The sequence below is a fragment of the Amblyomma americanum genome, chromosome 5 (assembly GCF_052857255.1).
Source record: "Amblyomma americanum isolate KBUSLIRL-KWMA chromosome 5, ASM5285725v1, whole genome shotgun sequence".
Taxonomy (NCBI): domain Eukaryota; kingdom Metazoa; phylum Arthropoda; class Arachnida; order Ixodida; family Ixodidae; genus Amblyomma; species Amblyomma americanum.
The window spans coordinates 86,820,026-86,837,677 of record NC_135501.1 but is presented as its reverse complement, the minus strand read 5'-3'; the positions used below and the strand labels follow the sequence as shown (position 1 = coordinate 86,837,677).

The window sequence follows — 17,652 nt, the reverse complement described above, 5'->3', positions numbered from 1 at the left end:
ATGGAAAGAAAACTGATAGGTGTAACGTTAAGAGACCGGAAGCGGGCAGAATGGGTGAAGGCGCAAGCGCTGGTTCGTGACATCGTAGTTTAAATCAAGAGGAAGAAATGGGCTTGGGCGGGGCATGTAATTCGAAGTCAAAAAAACCGCTGGTCCTTAAGGGTACGGAGTGGATTCCAAGAGAAGGTAAGCGTAACAGGGGGCGGCAGAAGGTTAAGTGGGCGGATGAGATTAAGAAGTTTGCGCGCATAGGGTGGCCGCAGTTGGCAAAGGACAGGGTTAATTGGAGAGACATGGGAGAGGCATTTGCCCTGCAGTGAGGGTAGTCAGACTGTTGCTGCTGCTGATGATGATATTGTAGTAGCCTAAAGAGCACTCTGCATCCTTTAATACAAAACGAGAGGTCTTGAGCTCAAATGTGCATGAAAGCTTATCTTGCACGTTGCGCAAGATAGAGTTGCCCTTCAACCCTCTGCCGTAAAAGTGTTTTCGAGTTGCTTGCAAGGACGCAGTCGTTGACGTAACAGGTAGCTAGATTTCTTCCTCATTTGTGCCGGTACGCACTTGGTATGATGGGAGTGTTTACAAAATACGTCACAGTGGGGACTAAAAATACAGGGACTTGGCACCCGACTTGTTTGCCCAATTAACGTAGGCACATCAGATGACACGCGCAAAGATAACGTTGCATAAAGAAACAAGCTTTCTTATTGCCAGAATGCAACATCGACCTCTGTACGCACAGAGCAGCCGATAAGATAATGGCAGCTGCAAACTCGAAAGCATCAGAATGACGTATAGCCATTGTCAATAAATTCCGTGGAATGTTTTGAAAGCTAAATCGGGCAGTTATCCGAACCTTTGCAGTCGATATGCGTCGCCTTGAAATTGTAAACCATTTGCGTGGTCACAAAACCATTACAGAACGTTTCTTTTTGTTTCTGCGAATTTTGAGCAAAAGATCTTGCACTGTTTAAAAGAATATAACTTAATATTTGTGATACGTGAAAAAGGAAGAGAAATAATTAAAATATGCGCTGGCGTGCAGCCACCTCCGACAACCGCAGAGGATATGTGTAGCTAGATACAACGAAACATCTACGACCACCGACTTTGAAAGGGAAGTACCGTTTACATTTAGCAGCCAGTTTGATTTGTTGCAAAATCAAGCTTTACGAATTACGTTAAATATTTCTGCGTAAAGCATTATCCAAATCTTTTTAAGTTGACTTCCGAGGTATGTAACGTATAAAGTTAACCAGGCAGCGCTTTTTGACGATTTGCTCTTTCCAAGTCTTCAGTAATGCTAGACGTCGCTGGCGACTACAGCGACAATTGTACGGAAATTATGAACCCTGAAGAACGAACTGAAGATACCAACAACGTGATTTATAATTAAGTTGTGTTCAATAACACTGGAAGCCACCACATAACTGCAACTTTTTTAGTACTGAGCCTTAACTTGCCTACAGTCAGCGAATAAATGATGCGATTTTATTACTGGCCTTTCACGCGTCCCATAATAGCTGTAAGCCCCTAGGAGGGACACAAAATTTCGCCATGAAAGCATGAATGAAGCTTCAGTCATTAAACGCGCCAAGGATTTCCTGTCGCCGTGCAGCAGAAGTTATGAGTGCTATCCCACAGATCATCAACCTGTGTGGCTGGCTAGAAAACGAGTGCAATAAACAGCACACTTGCGAACTCCGCCACCTGGCACCTCCTACATGGGTAGCAAAATAATACGACACTGAATAAAGGCCGGCTACCATATGCCTCGAACCCAGCTGAAATTCTTTCGAGTTCAAATTTAAAAGCCTACACCTCCGCACACTGCTATATACGGTTGAGAGTCAGGCTCGTGGGTTCGTAAAAAGTTAATATGGCACGACACTGAGCGGTGTGTCTATTGTTTGTCTTTATATACATGTTACGCCGAGCGCCAAGCATGCTGCGCGAAGCAACGAGACGTAGCGCAAGATGGCGGCGCCGCCCTGGAGTGTCAATCTCATATGGAGCTTTGCAGAAGGATGTTCGCGGAGCTCGCAACCAGACCTGCCCGGCCACGCAGGGAGGTTGAATGCTTCTCTAGGCACACGACTGCGCGATGGTCTCTGCTCTGGGCGAAGATCGTATACAACGCCTAGAGCACAGCGTTTGATTATCGTCAACGGCAACATAACTAACTTGTGCCGGTACGATGGTAAAGCCGCATACCCGCTGAGATGCCAACAGAGGACGGCCGATTTCATAAAATGCAAACACAGAGAAAGCATTTTTCAGTTAATTCATAGGACGTGTATGGGCACCACCGTTCCCAGTTGCCCTCCTGTTTGGGGAGGGCTTCTTCGTAAGCTTGCTATCTTCAAACTGGCCCATTATTTCCTTTAAACAAATAAAGAAATGTTCAGAACAAAATGTAAAGCGGCCGTCAATAAAAAATTTTTTTAAAAAGCAGGATGTCTTCATTCACACTTCATCCATCTCAGATGTGCCGCACAGCTGTGTTAGAGGCCAGCAAACCGCACCAAGCGGCTACTCGTAGATATTTCATAACACTGCGCGCGCATCGATCACAACAGCGAGATTGAACTTTTATTTTTGTGTGCTTGAAATGTCCTTCAAGGCTCTTCTTTCAGGAAGAGGCAATGAGAACGTCACGACGGTCATTCGTAGTAGTAGAATTGTAACAGTGACAATCTATTAACTAATATTTGTTTAAGGTGCCCAGCAACAACCCCATCATCAGATGTGCACAGTTCCACCACCCACAAAACCAATACAAAAACACTGCGCAAAACTTCTGCGGAAACATTAACTATACATGCATTAAGTAGACAACATAACGTCAGAAGACTGCTCCACAGCTGCCGAAGCAATTGTTTAACAAAGCAGCAGCCCCGGTGATAGAAATTCGAAAGTGTGTTTTACTATAGTTTCTTAGTATGAGTGCAGACACTGACAGAAAGAAGAAGATAAACAACAGTGCACCGAGTGCAAAAAACATTTAAATGCTAAAATAAGAAATCATTAAGCGAATATGGTGCAAACGAAACACGTAGTATAAAATAGTAAGTGCAAATTTTCTCAAATGTATTCAGTAAAAAGGGAACCATCTGTGAGGACTCTCGCGTGTAGAACAAGCAGATAAAGACGATCCCGTAATAATTGAGAGAAGTGCGCTAAAATTAATTCAATGCCAAACAAGGAAAACGCCCACGTTAGGACTCTGCCACAGCAGTATAAACAGGCGAAGGAAACAAACTGCATGTCACGAACCCCGCCATCTTTACTCTATCCGGAAATAATAGTTGACTTACAGCACACCAAAAGCTGGCGTAGTCAGCCATAATGTCATTCAATGAGAAGTAATGTTTTTAATGTGAAAATAACTTGGTTCAATGTTTTTTTTTCCCGTTGGACTTGTCTGGTAACTTCGGTAGCTTACGCTGAAGTATTTGCGATCTGATTGCAGTTCGGTGCGCACTAACCTTATGCATACGTGCATATTTCGCATGTAATAGGTTGTTTTAATGGTGTGCAGAGATTCTCCGCCTCTTGCTTACCGCCGTTGCAGTGTTTTCCACTGACAAAAAAAGGTAATATGGCGCGATGCAAAGTATTTCCACCACATGTGGCATGTGAAAGCGTAGCCTGAAATGCGACATAAGCACGTCATTGTAATATTTTCAGCAGCGCGAGCACATTTAAGGAAGGATGAGGGGTAAAAATACTGTGACTAAATTGCAAATTAATCACCAGTTCACCAGGAAATATGGACTACCAGAATATTGTGTAGGTGAAAAAGTAAAAAGGCATCACGCTTCTTCCTTTACCTCAAGCAATCAATCAATTAGCTTATTTTGCACGCAGTAAAAACGGTTTACAAGTTCAGGCCTTACAAATCCTCATTGGGTTTGTACGGCAGCGCTTGGCAGGCAGCGAAAATTGGCGTGCAGTGCTTTATATACATAAAAAAGGACAAGTAAATGAGAAAAAGCAAACATAAAGGTTGGGCAGAAACAACAAAATCTAGATCACCAATATTAACAATTAATTAGAAAAAGAGCCAGATGCATCAGATCATACGAACACCAACAGTATGTCAACGCCTACAGGGGATCTAAAGCAGGGGAAAATGTGACCATGAGAGGGCTGACGAGACGAGAAAGCCGAGAAATTCCTGCACAGAATAGATTCCAACATAAAACTGAAAGGTCAGATAAAAACAGACGAACGCAATAGTTTCTTTAGTTTATAATTTGTATTTACACAGCATGCATATGACGGCAACGCATTTAAGAATTGCACCTCATTGCACAAAGAGCCGCAGCGGTGGCTCAGTGGTTATGGCGCTCGGCTGCTGGCTCGAAAGACGCGGGTTCGATCCCGGCTGCGGTGGTCGAATTTCGATGGAAGCAAAATTCTAGAGGCCCGTGTGCTGCGCGCTGTCAGTGCACGTTAAAGAACCCCAGGCGGTCTAAATTTCCGGATCCCTTCACTGCGACGTCCATCATAGCCTGAGTCGCTTTGGGACGTTAAACCCCCATAAGCCATAAATCATCATTACACAAAGCTTGGGCAAAAAGAATGGGGTGCTCAACGGGGATTGGAGACGAACAAAACATACCCCAAACTAAGATAGCCGTCGGACATGCTGGGAAAAGAGAGCACATTGCCCGAGATACACGCAGCTAATGACGCATAAGATAGCAGAATCCGTAGAAGTAAAAGAAAAACACAGCGACGTGTTTTAGAAAGAATTTCCGCGTTCAATGAAAGGCGGAAGGTATGCTTTGGAGACTGTGTGCCGAGGCTGTCATGAAGGCCAGCTATAAACGCAGTGGCCCGAAGAAACGATTAATAGAGCAGATCACCGCTCAGCTTTCGTAAAGAAATCTGTCACATTGCCGGTAGCTGTCCTAGTCTGGGGCTCTACACTCCATCTCACTTCATCTTGCAGGGGAATAGAAGCAACAAGAGTGAATGGGCGGCTTCCTGCCGTGTGTGGTTGATTCGTGAGCTCATTAAATACGCACACTTGCGGAAGCAGCCGCAAGATTATTTTGGCGGGCAGAATTTTGGAATATGTGAAACAAGCCTCCAGTCTAATACAGCTGCGAAACATCCCAGCCATTTTATAGTAGTAATTTAAAATACTGCGAAGTAAAACCAGTGCGAAAAAAGGTGCGAGACAATAAGTGACCATCAGGGCGAACGCTGTACTCACACCTGAAGGTGTATAAGGAAACAGCTGCTACTTTATACCAAGGCGTCACGTCGTTCTGAAGGCCACTTAAGGCAAAATTTGATGCGCAGTTTAAAAGCTTTGGGCCTGCACCAAAGGTGTGCGCATTCTTTTGGGCCCCGGCCTGACGCCTCCCTAACGGGAATTGGTTGTGACCATCCTAAACGACAAGGCTGGAATCTGCGTACTGTTACGTCTCGCCTTCGACGCGCGGTATAGCCGGCGCGGATGCAACGGACGCCGCGGCTTCGTTCATCGCGGCCGCAACGCCTCCCGCCAAGCGCGTCCAGACAGGTTTCAGTGCCACGTGTCGTCGTGCGTGCGTGTGTGTGTGTGTGCATGTTTTGCCCACGCTTGTCAAAGCGCGGCAGCCGGGGAGAGGAGCTTTCCAACTGGGAGGCGAGGAGGTCTGACCGGCGCCGGCCTGGCGGACGCGCCCGTCACGCCTGAACATGTTCATGCGTCGCCGTCTTGTGCGACTCATCCCAAGCCGCTCCTTCTTGCCCTCGACTCCGAGGGTATATAAAGAGAGCTGCCCCGGACGCCAACGAGAGACTTCGATTTCTTCATGCGAGTAACGTGGTCGCCCTGACCGGCTGCTCTTTTGGCGATGCCAGAATAAACAAGTTGTTCTGTTGCCAGTCGACTCATCCTTTGCCGGGACCTTCGGATGTTTCCAGCTTTGCCCCAGGCCGCCAGGCCAACGCTACCCTTGGGGCTTGCAACCCAGATGCAACAACTGGTTGCCAGCGGTGAGATCCCGACAACGGAGGCCAGCAGCGAAGATATGCGTTCAACTGTATGCTGAGCAGCACAACGACCATCCGGGAGCAGTGCAACGAGCCCTGTGTGATGACTGGTTGCCTGCAGCGGAACGACTGCGCTGAATTCTTGGCTGCGAGGTTTGGTGAGTGCGGGACTTTCTTCTTCTGAGTTTTGCCAGGCTTTTGTTAGTGTCAGAAACAGAGCTGGTAATTGTGTTGTCGTTGCTGCCGGGTTAGTTTGCGGCAAGACAATAGTAGGCAGTAGAGAAAGCAGCATTCGGAGCAGCCATGGATTTGAAGTCGTTGCGCAAACCGAAATTGCTGGAGCTTGCAAGAGAGTTGGGTCTGGATGTCTCAGACAAACTCAGAAAACCAGAACTGCTAAGGGCTATTCTTGAGTTGGAGGCTGAGGATGACGAGCTGTCGGAATGCCTTGAGACCATTGAGGAGAGGGAACAAAAAGAAAAAGAGAAAAACGAGCGCGAACGTAAAGAGCAAAAAGAGAAAGACGAGCGCGAACGGAAAGAACAAAAAGAGAAAGAGGAGCGCGAACGTAAAGAGCAAAAAGAGAAAGAAGAGCGCGACCACGCTTTAGAAATGAAGCGTCTCGAGGTAGAGATGGAACGCGCTCGTAATGGAAGTCAGGCACACGGTGCAGGAGAACGGGTATCGTTCAAAATGACTGACCTGATGCGGCCGTTTAAGCTTGGAGAGGACATTGGTTTGTTCCTGGTTAACTTTGAGCGAACGTGCGAGAAGCAGGGGTTCTCTCGGGAAACGTGGCCACAGCGCTTGCTCACTTTGTTACCCGGCGAGGCGGCCGACGTAGTCGCTCGCTTGAAGAGAGAGGAGGCAGAGGATTTCGACCAAGTGAAATCGAGTCTGCTAAAAAAGTACAGGCTGTCAGCGGAGGCGTTCCGTCGGAAGTTTCGGGAAAATGAAAAAGGCAGAAATGAGTCATATACAGAGTTTGCCTACAGGCTTATGTCAAACATGCAGGAGTGGCTCAAAGAAGAGAAAGCGTTTGGTGACCACGAGAAAATTCTGCAGTGTTTCGGGCTGGAACAGTTTTATAGTCGGTTACCTGAGAACGTGCGGTACTGGGTCTTGGATAGGCCAGACGTTAGTACAGTGGCTAAAGCCGCCGAGCTAGCCGAGGAGTTTGTGACGCGTCGGGCTCGCGGAGCTAAGGACGGTCAAAAGGTTGAATTTGGCTCCAAGTCTGAGAGGCCGAAGTTCACACCCATGAGAGCAAGGGGGGACACGCGTAGTGCGGATGCGAGTGAAAGCAGTCCGACCGAACGTAAGGAGACGGCGGCAGCCGAAGCCGAACGCAGAAAGCGGTTCGAGGCGAGGCAAGCGCGCGTGTGTTATACGTGCCAGAAGCCGGGTCACTTTTCGGCGCAGTGTCCAGAAACAAAAACAAAAGTCGTGTTTTTGTCATTATGCAGCACTGACGAGAACATGAAGCTTCTCGAGCCTTACATGCGAGACTTCCTCGTGAACGGGAAAGAGTGCCGAGTGCTTCGGGATTCCGCAGCTATAATGGATGTAGTTCACCCCTCTTACGTAGAACCCGGTATGTTCACGGGCGAGTGCGCATGGATCAAGCAAGCCGTGGAAGCTCACAGCGTGTGTCTGCCCGTAGCAAAAGTGGTTATTGAAGGACCTTTCGGAGCAATTGAGACGGAGGCCGCAGTGTCATCTATGCTGCCCCCCCAGTACCCATACCTATTTTCGAACCGGTCCGATCACCTCCTGCGCGAGAAGGGTCTTTTGTTTGGTGAGGCTAGCGTTCAGGCCTTAACCAGATCGAGAGTTCGGGAGCTCGCTGCAAAGGCGGTAGTTGCGGGGCCGACGTTGTCGAACAATGAGAAAGGGTCGGAGGCGCAGCAAGCTGATATTCAGAGCACGTCCGAACTGAATAAAATTGAGCCTGTAGCGCTTAAGGCACCAGGTACTGGAGAGGAAACGCCCGACACGGGAAAGTTAGAAGAGCTATCTGCAGATTTGCTCATCGCGCCTACGTCCGATGGACTTAATAGGTTGCTAAAAGTCAGCCGGTCGGCTTTGATAGCCGAGCAAAAAAAGGATGGCAGCCTAGAAAACATGCGCTGCAATGTCAAGGAAGGTATCGCCAAGAAAAATGTTCGTTTTGTGGAAAGAGGTGGGGTCTTGTACCGGAAGTATCTAGACCGCAGGGGAGTCGAATTCGATCAGCTGATCGTGCCTCAGTGCTACCGTCAGGATCTGTTGCGCTTGTCGCATGGCGGTTCGTGGTCCGGACACCTAGGAGTTAAGAAGACTAAGGACCGTCTCTTGCAAGAGTACTATTGGCCAGGGTGTTTTCGTGACGTAGAACACTTTGTGAGGACATGTGACACCTGTCAGCGGGTTGGCAAACCAGGGGACAAATCGAGGGCGCCGTTGAAGTTGGTACCTATCATTACGGAACCTTTTAGACGGCTCGTTATTGATACAGTGGGACCTCTGCCGGTAACAGCCACGGGGTACAGACACATTTTGACTGTGATCTGCCCAGCGACAAAGTTCCCTGAAGCAGTGCCGCTTAAAGAACTCAGCTCAGTTGAGATAGTCAATGCACTACTGTCCATATTTGCGCGAGTTGGTTTTCCTGCGGAAATCCAGTCAGATCAGGGCACAGTGTTTACCAGCGCTTTGACGACAGCCTTTCTCGAAAGGTGTGGGGTAAAGCTGTTACACAGCTCAGTGTACCACCCACAGTCGAATTCCGTTGAGAAGCTCCACTCCGTCATGAAGCGCGTGTTGAGAGCATTGTGTTTTGAGCAACAAAGTGATTGGGAGCTGTGTCTGCCTGGGGTGATGTTTGCATTAAGGACCGCGCCGCATGCGGCTACGGGGTTTTCGCCAGCTGAGCTGGTGTACGGTCGCTCGCTGCGGTCTCCGCTTCGCATGCTTCGAGACTCGTGGGAAGGCAGGGGCGACGACCCAGTCGTGGTCGAGTACGTGCTTAGTCTCCTCGAACGCTTAAGAAGGGCACAGGAGTTGTCAGGTGAAGCAATGGCAAAGGCCCAGCAGAGGGCCAAGGTTTATTATGATCGGACAGCCAGGGCCCGTCGTTTTGAGGTGGGCGATGAGGTAATGGTATTGCGCACATCGCTAAAAAACAAACTCGACGTGCAGTGGGAGGGCCCAGCACGGATTGTTCAAAAACTGTCGGATGTTAACTACGTGGTGGGTCTGCCAGGAAAGCGGAAAGCACAGCAAGTTTACCACTGTAATCTGCTCAAACCCTATAGACAACGGGAAGCAGTGGTGTGTATGATGGTAAACGTTCCCGAAGAGCTTCCGGTCGAGCTTCCGGGACTAGGCTCAGTGACGAACAGGGAAGACACTGATCAGGTGATTAGTGACTTACTCAGTAAAGCACCGCTGTCGCCTGAGCAGAAAACCGAACTACACCAACTCTTACAAGAGTTTCAAGGTCAGTTCTCTGAGAGGCCTGGTAGGACTTCTGTCCTTACTCATAATATAGAACTTACCTCCCCAGAGCCAGTACGATCCAAGGCGTACCGGGTGTCACCCCGCCAGCGCGATATTATGGAGGCTGAGGTAAAGAAAATGCTACAGCTCGGTGTTATTGAGGCGGGTGAGAGTGATTATACCTCCCCTTTGATTTTAGTTGAGGTACCGGGCAAGGAACCTCGTCCTTGCGTCGACTACCGCAGGCTTAATTCCATTACTAAGGATCAAATTTATCCGATCCCTAACATCGAGGAGCGCCTTGAGAAAGTTAGTAGCGCTCAGTTTATTTCCACCCTAGATCTTGTCAGGGGTTATTGGCAGGTTCCACTTACAGAAGAGGCTAGTAGGTATGCGGCGTTCATTTCACCAATGGGAACATTCCGTCCTAAAGTTTTGAGTTTTGGTTTGAAGAACGCGCCATACTGCTTTTCAAGCCTCATGGACAAAGTGTTGCGGGGACAGGAAGAATTCGCTTTACCGTATTTAGACGACGTAGCGATATTCTCCGCCTCCTGGTCTGAGCATATGGCACACTTGCGGGCAGTGCTAACCCGCCTGCGCGAAGCGGGCTTGACAGTCAAGGCTCCCAAGTGCCAATTAGCACAGGCCGAGGTTGTCTACCTCGGTCACGTGATTGGACAGGGTCGTCGCCGCCCCTCTGAAATAAAGGTGGCCGCTGTGCGAGACTTCCCGCAACCGCGCACGAAGACCGATATTCGGTCGTTCTTGGGTGTCGCCGGCTACTATCAGAGGTACATCCCCAGGTACTCCGATATCGCGGCTCCCCTGACGGATGCTCTAAGAAAAACAGAGCCCCAAACAGTCGTCTGGAGCGAGACAAAGGAGAGAGCTTTTAGCGCCCTAAAGAGCGCCCTAACAAGCCAGCCTGTGCTACGATCGCCAGACTATACCAAAGGGTTCGTTGTTCAGTGCGATGCTAGTGAGCGAGGCATGGGCGTTGTACTGTGCCAAAGGGACAATGGAGAAGTGGAACACCCCGTCCTGTATGCTAGTCGTAAGCTGACCTGTCGTGAGCAGGCGTACAGCGCCACCGAGAAAGAGTGTGCGTGTCTCGTGTGGGCCGTTCAGAAATTGTCATGCTACCTAGCCGGCTCGAGGTTTATCATTGAGACGGATCACTGCCCTCTCCAATGGCTGCAGACCATATCTCCCAAAAATGGCCGCCTCCTGCGCTGGAGCCTCGCTTTGCAACAATATTCCTTTGAGGTGCGTTACAAAAAGGGGAGTCTCAACGGTAACGCCGATGGCTTAAGTCGAAGCCCCTAACGTGGGAATCCGCCTCAAAGTTGTTGGTTACTGATGTTTTCTTCCTGAGGCAGGATTTTTAACATATTGCTTTTGTTTAGTGTTTCAAAGCGATTATGTGCTTTCTAGTGCAATTTTCCAATTTGTGGACGCGTTCTGAGTGCTGCTTGACTACTGTAAGGAACTAGGCAGTAGTAAAAAAGGGGAAAGAGCCTGGCAGAGCTTAGTGAGGGTTGTCTCGTGCTTGCTGACTGAGCGGTTGCGTTTCGGCGTAGTTCTAACGCTTGCTGGGAACGAGCACAAAAATGGCAACTCTCCCGAAGTGACTTTGCAGTGTCCTATGTGATCCTGAACCCGAGAACGAGGCCTTCTCTGTGCGCTGCGCTCAAGCAACGTCGAGGGACGACCGGTTTCGTTTACGAGCATCATCGAGCGACATCCCTCTGGACAGCGGATGCAGTCCCCTGACCATCGGGATCTCCTTCTCCCGGCGGGGCGGTCTGTTACGTCTCGCCTTCGACGCGCGGTATAGCCGGCGCGGATGCAACGGACGCCGCGGCTTCGTTCATCGCGGCCGCAACGCCTCCCGCCAAGCGCGTCCAGACAGGTTTCAGTGCCACGTGTCGTCGTGCGTGCGTGTGTGTGTGTGTGCATGTTTTGCCCACGCTTGTCAAAGCGCGGCAGCCGGGGAGAGGAGCTCTCCAACTGGGAGGCGAGGAGGTCTGACCGGCGCCGGCCTGGCGGACGCGCCCGTCACGCCTGAACATGTTCATGCGTCGCCGTCTTGTGCGACTCATCCCAAGCCGCTCCTTCTTGCCCTCGACTCCGAGGGTATATAAAGAGAGCTGCCCCGGACGCCAACGAGAGACTTCGATTTCTTCATGCGAGTAACGTGGTCGCCCTGACCGGCTGCTCTTTTGGCGATGCCAGAATAAACAAGTTGTTCTGTTGCCAGTCGACTCATCCTTTGCCGGGACCTTCGGATGTTTCCAGCTTTGCCCCAGGCCGCCAGGCCAACGCTACCCTTGGGGCTTGCAACCCAGATGCAACAGTACCCAACAATGCCCCATTGGTCCATACTCAAGCTCCAGCCTTTTCAACAACGCCAAAGGTAGGTGACTACACGTGAGGGAGGAGGAGGGGTCATCTAGGTGTGCTGCCTGGTCTCCGGGCGCCCGATGAAGAAAGGATTTCGATCTAATTAGACTGAAAGTTTTTTTTTCTGTACGTTCCTAAATGCCTGCCAGACGCTACCTATAAGAACCTGGACAGACCTGTGTAATCCTATAAGCATATTTTAGTTACCCGTACATACCTTTATGATCCTATATGCGTACCTTTGCAGGAAGCAGGACGCCGGCACACGCGGAAGCCGCTCCCCAGTATAAGCGAGAGCTCCCGAGTGCATACGGGGAACGAAAATGGTTGCTTGACGTGCAGACCGCCCCCCCCCCCTTCTAACGACGTGGGCTATCGTCGGAGAGGCACCTGCAGCGTCCCGCCGTGCCTCGTGAACAAAAACGTATTTCCAGCAGGGCCGTGACGGACACCTGTCATGGCGGACAGGCGGTACACACCAAGACCGTGGGAAAACAGGGACGATCCTTATCTGGTTTCCCGGAGCGGCAGACAAACCCATTCATGCTTATTAGCTGTGTCCCGCCGTCGGTAGGTCGGCAGCATCGTGGCCCTTTCGCTCCCTCTTCTGTTGCTAACGGGCGACGCGGAGCGATGGTGGGTGGCGGTGTGCCTGAGGCAAGTCGGATTAGCTCCGAAGGGAGAGCGTGTGGATACTCTCACTTGAGAGAGAGTGATGGCGTATTTGTTTTTTATTTAGTTTGTGTCGTTAACGGGACCCTGGGTTCGAGGCTAAGCCCAACCCATCTCGCATGTTATTTTTGATTGTAAAATTGATGCTTAGGGCGGGCCACTGAAAAAGACCGCCCTTAGTCCTTTGTTAATTAAGTGTTTAAAAGCGCAAGTGAACGGATGCAGTCCAGTCCAGTCTGAGCTGGGGCTCCATGCTTAGCATGTAACGTGGTGCTACTTAGGCTCTAACCTGCCCGGTCGATGAGTAAAGTAGCGCAAAGTTTGTTCTTTTGCAAATTCAGTTCTGCTTTTTCCAGTTTAACTCTCTGTATATGTATGCTGTAAATATATGCTCTGCTGTCATCATCTACAAGCTCGCCTCCTGTCCGTCTTCCAAGCCGAACGACACTAGAGGAAGGGTTCGTAAACTTTCCTCAAAGAAACGAACGACCATTGAAATTTTACTGAGCCCATGTGCGGGCTCACGCGCCGCTGCCTCGCCGTGGACGCGCGTGTGCAACGGAAGAGAAAAATATCTCCCTTGGGCGTCTTGCTCAAAATGATAAAACATCATTAAAGAGCTACGCATCCAAGTATGTTCCATTTTCGTCTGGCTACTCCACTAGGAATATGAAACACTTCACTTCTATTCATTGCAAGAAAGAAGCCCAAAGGAAGCAAACTATATTTCTCTCCTCGTCTGCTGCCTCACGAGTGATCCGTCCGACCGCCTGCTCCGACTGAACATAGTTCGACCGACAATCTGCATATTTCTGAAGATCACTCCGCGTATTACTCCGCTAACAGCAGAGCGGTGATTGGCTGAAAGCTACTCCGTGCGTGCTTTTTTGCCGTGGCAACCATGTTGCTTGACTACTACTGCTGTCCGCGGTGAGTTAGAAAATGGAGAAGCGGGGACGTTTAATCCAATTTAATACATAAATCCGCCACACAGGATAATAATCTTTACTTTCTAAGAATGCTCGGAGAATGTTGGTTGAGTTCCGCGCTAAAAAAAGACACTCAAAATCTCCTTTAGTGCAGACAGCAGGCGTCGGTTACCGGAAAGAACTCCAGCCCCGGTTACTGACACTACGGGGCAGCTCACTAGGCCGCAAGAGATCTAAAACAAAACGCAGCGAGCCCGTACACACTTAAAAAGTGGTATTTTGTCAGACACGGCGACAAGGTGCGACAGATGCGCCCACTGCCAAGAACACTGTGGAGAACACCTGCAACATATTACATGGACTTGCCCATCATTCTCACGAGGGAGACACATACTTCAGCACATACCACATGACCACCCTAGCACACCAGATGCGATAAAGCACCGCAGCACAACATGCCAGCTCGCCATACGGTAGCGAGAACGGCCTGCTTCGAGTAGCGTAAGCAAGGTCGACGGACTTAAAACGCGCAGCTCTGAAGGCTATGAAGACGACCGACTAGAAATTACCTCTGCACCCGCACCCCCATTCCTCCCCCTAATTCTCCAACAGCGGCCGAGTGCCATCCCTTCCATGCAACATAGGTTTCATTCATTCATTCATTCATTCATTCATTCATTCATTCATTCATTCATTCATTCATTCAAAGGGACACTGAGGCATACCGAGAGATGAGCGCGATCTACCGACAAAGATCCTGCTTTCGCCAAAAACGGAGCATTTATAAGCGGGAAGTAATCAAGGAATGAAACAGAGGTATCCCCGCCAAGGGACTTTTTCGCTAGCAAACTGCGCTAGTCTGAACGTGGTTATTCGTGAGTGGTTACCCGCCGTTCGGCTACGCGCCACTGACTTCCAAACGGTGACCATGGAGTCGTTTCCTGTCTTCACGTCGCGAATTTGAATATAGGGGGTAAAAAACATGTTTTATTTATAAATACCTTTTTTTTTTCAAACAATAAAACCGTTTTTCGCTATCGACAGTCCGCTCAGGTTCAAATGCTCGCTTATAACTCACTAATCAGGCCTAAGCTCGAATATGCATGCGTGGTGTCGGATCCCTATCTAATACCAATAATAAGAAACTTCAAAGAATCCAAAAAAAGTGGTAAGATTTTTTTGTTAAAAATGTTCACCGTTTGATCCTTCGTCTGAGCTAATGAAATCTAACTGCATACAACGTCTTGATGCAAGAAGAAAAAATATTCGACGAGAATATTCTTTCCTTGCTCATAAATAGCAAAATTCTGTGCAAGCGAATAGCACCCTACATATGTATTTATTCTGCTTGGATATGTACCATGATCTGCAGCATAAAATAATGGAATGAAACATAAAAATAAACGTTGCCCTCAAAAACTGACTTTTTATTATGATCAAAAATTGTATGTGTTTCATTAGCCTTACCGGAGACTAATATTGCAATAGAGGCTGAGGGAAATGAATAATTTGACAGTATTTTCAACTGCTTCCAGCATACTTACTACACGTCTACCGAAACTTTTGCCTACGAGCTGTGCGTATGGAATCAATGGAGTACGAAGTCCATATATATAAACCGAAAAATATACAAAATTTCGTTTGCTTTCAGCGCACATGACGCCATATGGCTACCGTATGTATTCCAACCATCCCGCCTTTCATTTTGTCCATATCGCGACATGTTTCGTATGAGTGATGCGCAAAAATTTAAGAATTGATGAAAAGTTTCCCATGCGCCATACAAAATATATGCGGAATAGTTGGAATCATCGCTCAGTATGTATCGCTGCCGCGATTGGTTCAAGCCAGACCAAAGAACAGAATTCAGTTTCTGGATTGCCCAAATGAGGTAGGTTAGCTCTACGGTAAGTTGTACGAGACGTAAATTCATACCAACTGGAGATATTGAAAATAAACCCCGGGAAATAGAAGACGTAATCACAGCGAGCCACTCCGAAACCGTATCTGTGGCGGTTGCTTGCATGAAGCTTTGTACCGACGAGGTTTCTTATATGCGGTTCTGTACGAAACATATTAATAGCGAAACAATCACGTTATGAGTAATTAAGAAATCATCAAGGTCTATGACTCAAGCGAATGTTTGTGTCAACGATGTTACCTCATCGGTGACGTGTTTCCGCGTCATATCGGGAGCGTAGCCAAACATTTTACGCCGTGCATTCTGCCTCCAACAGTGAACCCATTATTATAAATATTTTCACGCAGTAAGCGATGGAGCCATTTCCACTTAAGGAATACTAAAGTAATAGCGCACAGCTCGCAGCCATTTCCTGTCCGTCGTACTTGGGGCAGCAGTGCTATACGGCACTGAAACACGTGTTCTCATTCATTCGCTTCTAACTACGTGACTATCACTGAGAGCGGCGCACAAGGCCAAAGCAATGCGAACACACGTGTCGTGCATGGTCGCTGATTACAGACAACCGAGCCTACCCAACATTCCTAAAAGCTTCACGCCAGTATGAATAGACTACGGTTGAAAAACTCCAGTAATTTCCATCATCTCAAGGTTAACCTCCCTTCCACAACGATCCCATTACTATGAGCGCTTTACTCGTCGGCTACCCAATCTTCTGGTAGTATGAAAACATGTTTATTAATTGCGTCAGTCAACGCAATGAAAGCAGTCTGCAGTAAAATGGCCAAAGTTTCTGAAAGAGCGCCGATTTCGCAGAAGCATTTTCGTTCCTCGTATCACACCCGCCGCGGTGGCTCAGTGGTTAGGGCGCTCGACTACTGATCCGGAGTTCCCGGGTTCGAACCCGACCGCGGCGGGTGCGTTTTTATGGAGGAAAAACGCTAAGGCGCCCGTGTGCTGTGCGATGCCAGTGCACGTTAAAGATCCTAAGGTGGTCGAAATTATTCTGGAGCCCTCCACTACGGCAATTCTTCTTTCATTCCTCCCTTCATCCCTTCACTTACGGCGCGGTTCAGGTGTCCAACGATATGTGAGACAGATACTGCGCCATTTCCTTTCCACAAAAACCAATTATCATTCCTCGTATCACTCACAACGGTCACGAAGCCTGCTTCAACCACGTACAGAGCGCACTTATCAATGTGAAAACCGCTAACATCTCGAAATATTTTCATAAATTAAGTGCACAATTAGAAAATGTTTGCCTGCCCCCGGCTTCACAATTTTCTCGTCAGCGCGAGAGAAAACCGGTGTTTTAGACCCTTCCAAAAACATTTTTAGACAGTCTATAGACATTTGCCAACAATGTCTATAGAATCGCTATAGACAAACCCTAGAGGCGAGTCTATAGGCAATACAAATATTATACACAGTCTATAGATTTATGACCATACATTTTTAGTATACATTTGTCTATAGCCAGTATATAAACTTTGAGTAGACAAAAAGAAATATTTATAGGAGGCAATAGAGTCTATAAGAAGTCTATAGACTTTCTATAGATCATTTTATAAGGGGAAGCAAGCAAAAAGTTTCTAACCGCACGGCGTTTCTATACAGCTGAAAGATATAAAAATATATACGAGGGAGACCGCATTACGCTCGCAGGCTAGTAACGCAAACTATACACTTCTGGCAGCAGCCAAAACTGCCCTCCTTAGAATCCATGCACCCACTGCGCAATCATTCGCGAGCAAAGCTTTTGCCTAGCGAGGAGAAATTGGCGGGACGGCTTCTTTCAGTCACGGGCGTCTATTAACTTCTCGTTGTGCGTAAATGCAAGCGATTACCTGCAACTTCCTTTATTTAACAGCCAAATACTTCCTCATCGGAACCGCGTAGAGACGCGGTGAATAAACGAAGAACACACACTCACTCACGGGGCTCTGACTTAGAACTCATATTTATTGAGACACTGCTACAGCTTATACACTGTGGCAAACAATCTCGAACGAAACTTCACAGATGCGCACTGTTTTGTTTTTTCTGTGCATTATCGTTTGATACTCTTTGCGACAGTGTATAAGCTGCACTAATGCCTCAATAAATCTCAGTTCAAAGTCAGAGCCCTGTGTATGCGTGTGACTCGTTTCTTGCACGCGTCCCTACATTGTTCAGATAATGTTGCACCAACTAACCCAAGCTTCCATTTTAAATACTTCCGCAACGAACGAGCAAAAGACGGGG

General features: G+C 48.4%; 1 protein-coding gene across 2 annotated transcripts in view; it reads right to left on the bottom strand.

Moving 5' to 3' along the window:
* Positions 1-17,652, bottom strand: part of LOC144132578 (sulfotransferase 1B1-like) — a 283,601-nt gene that overhangs the window by 265,482 nt on the left and 467 nt on the right. The window lies entirely within an intron of this gene.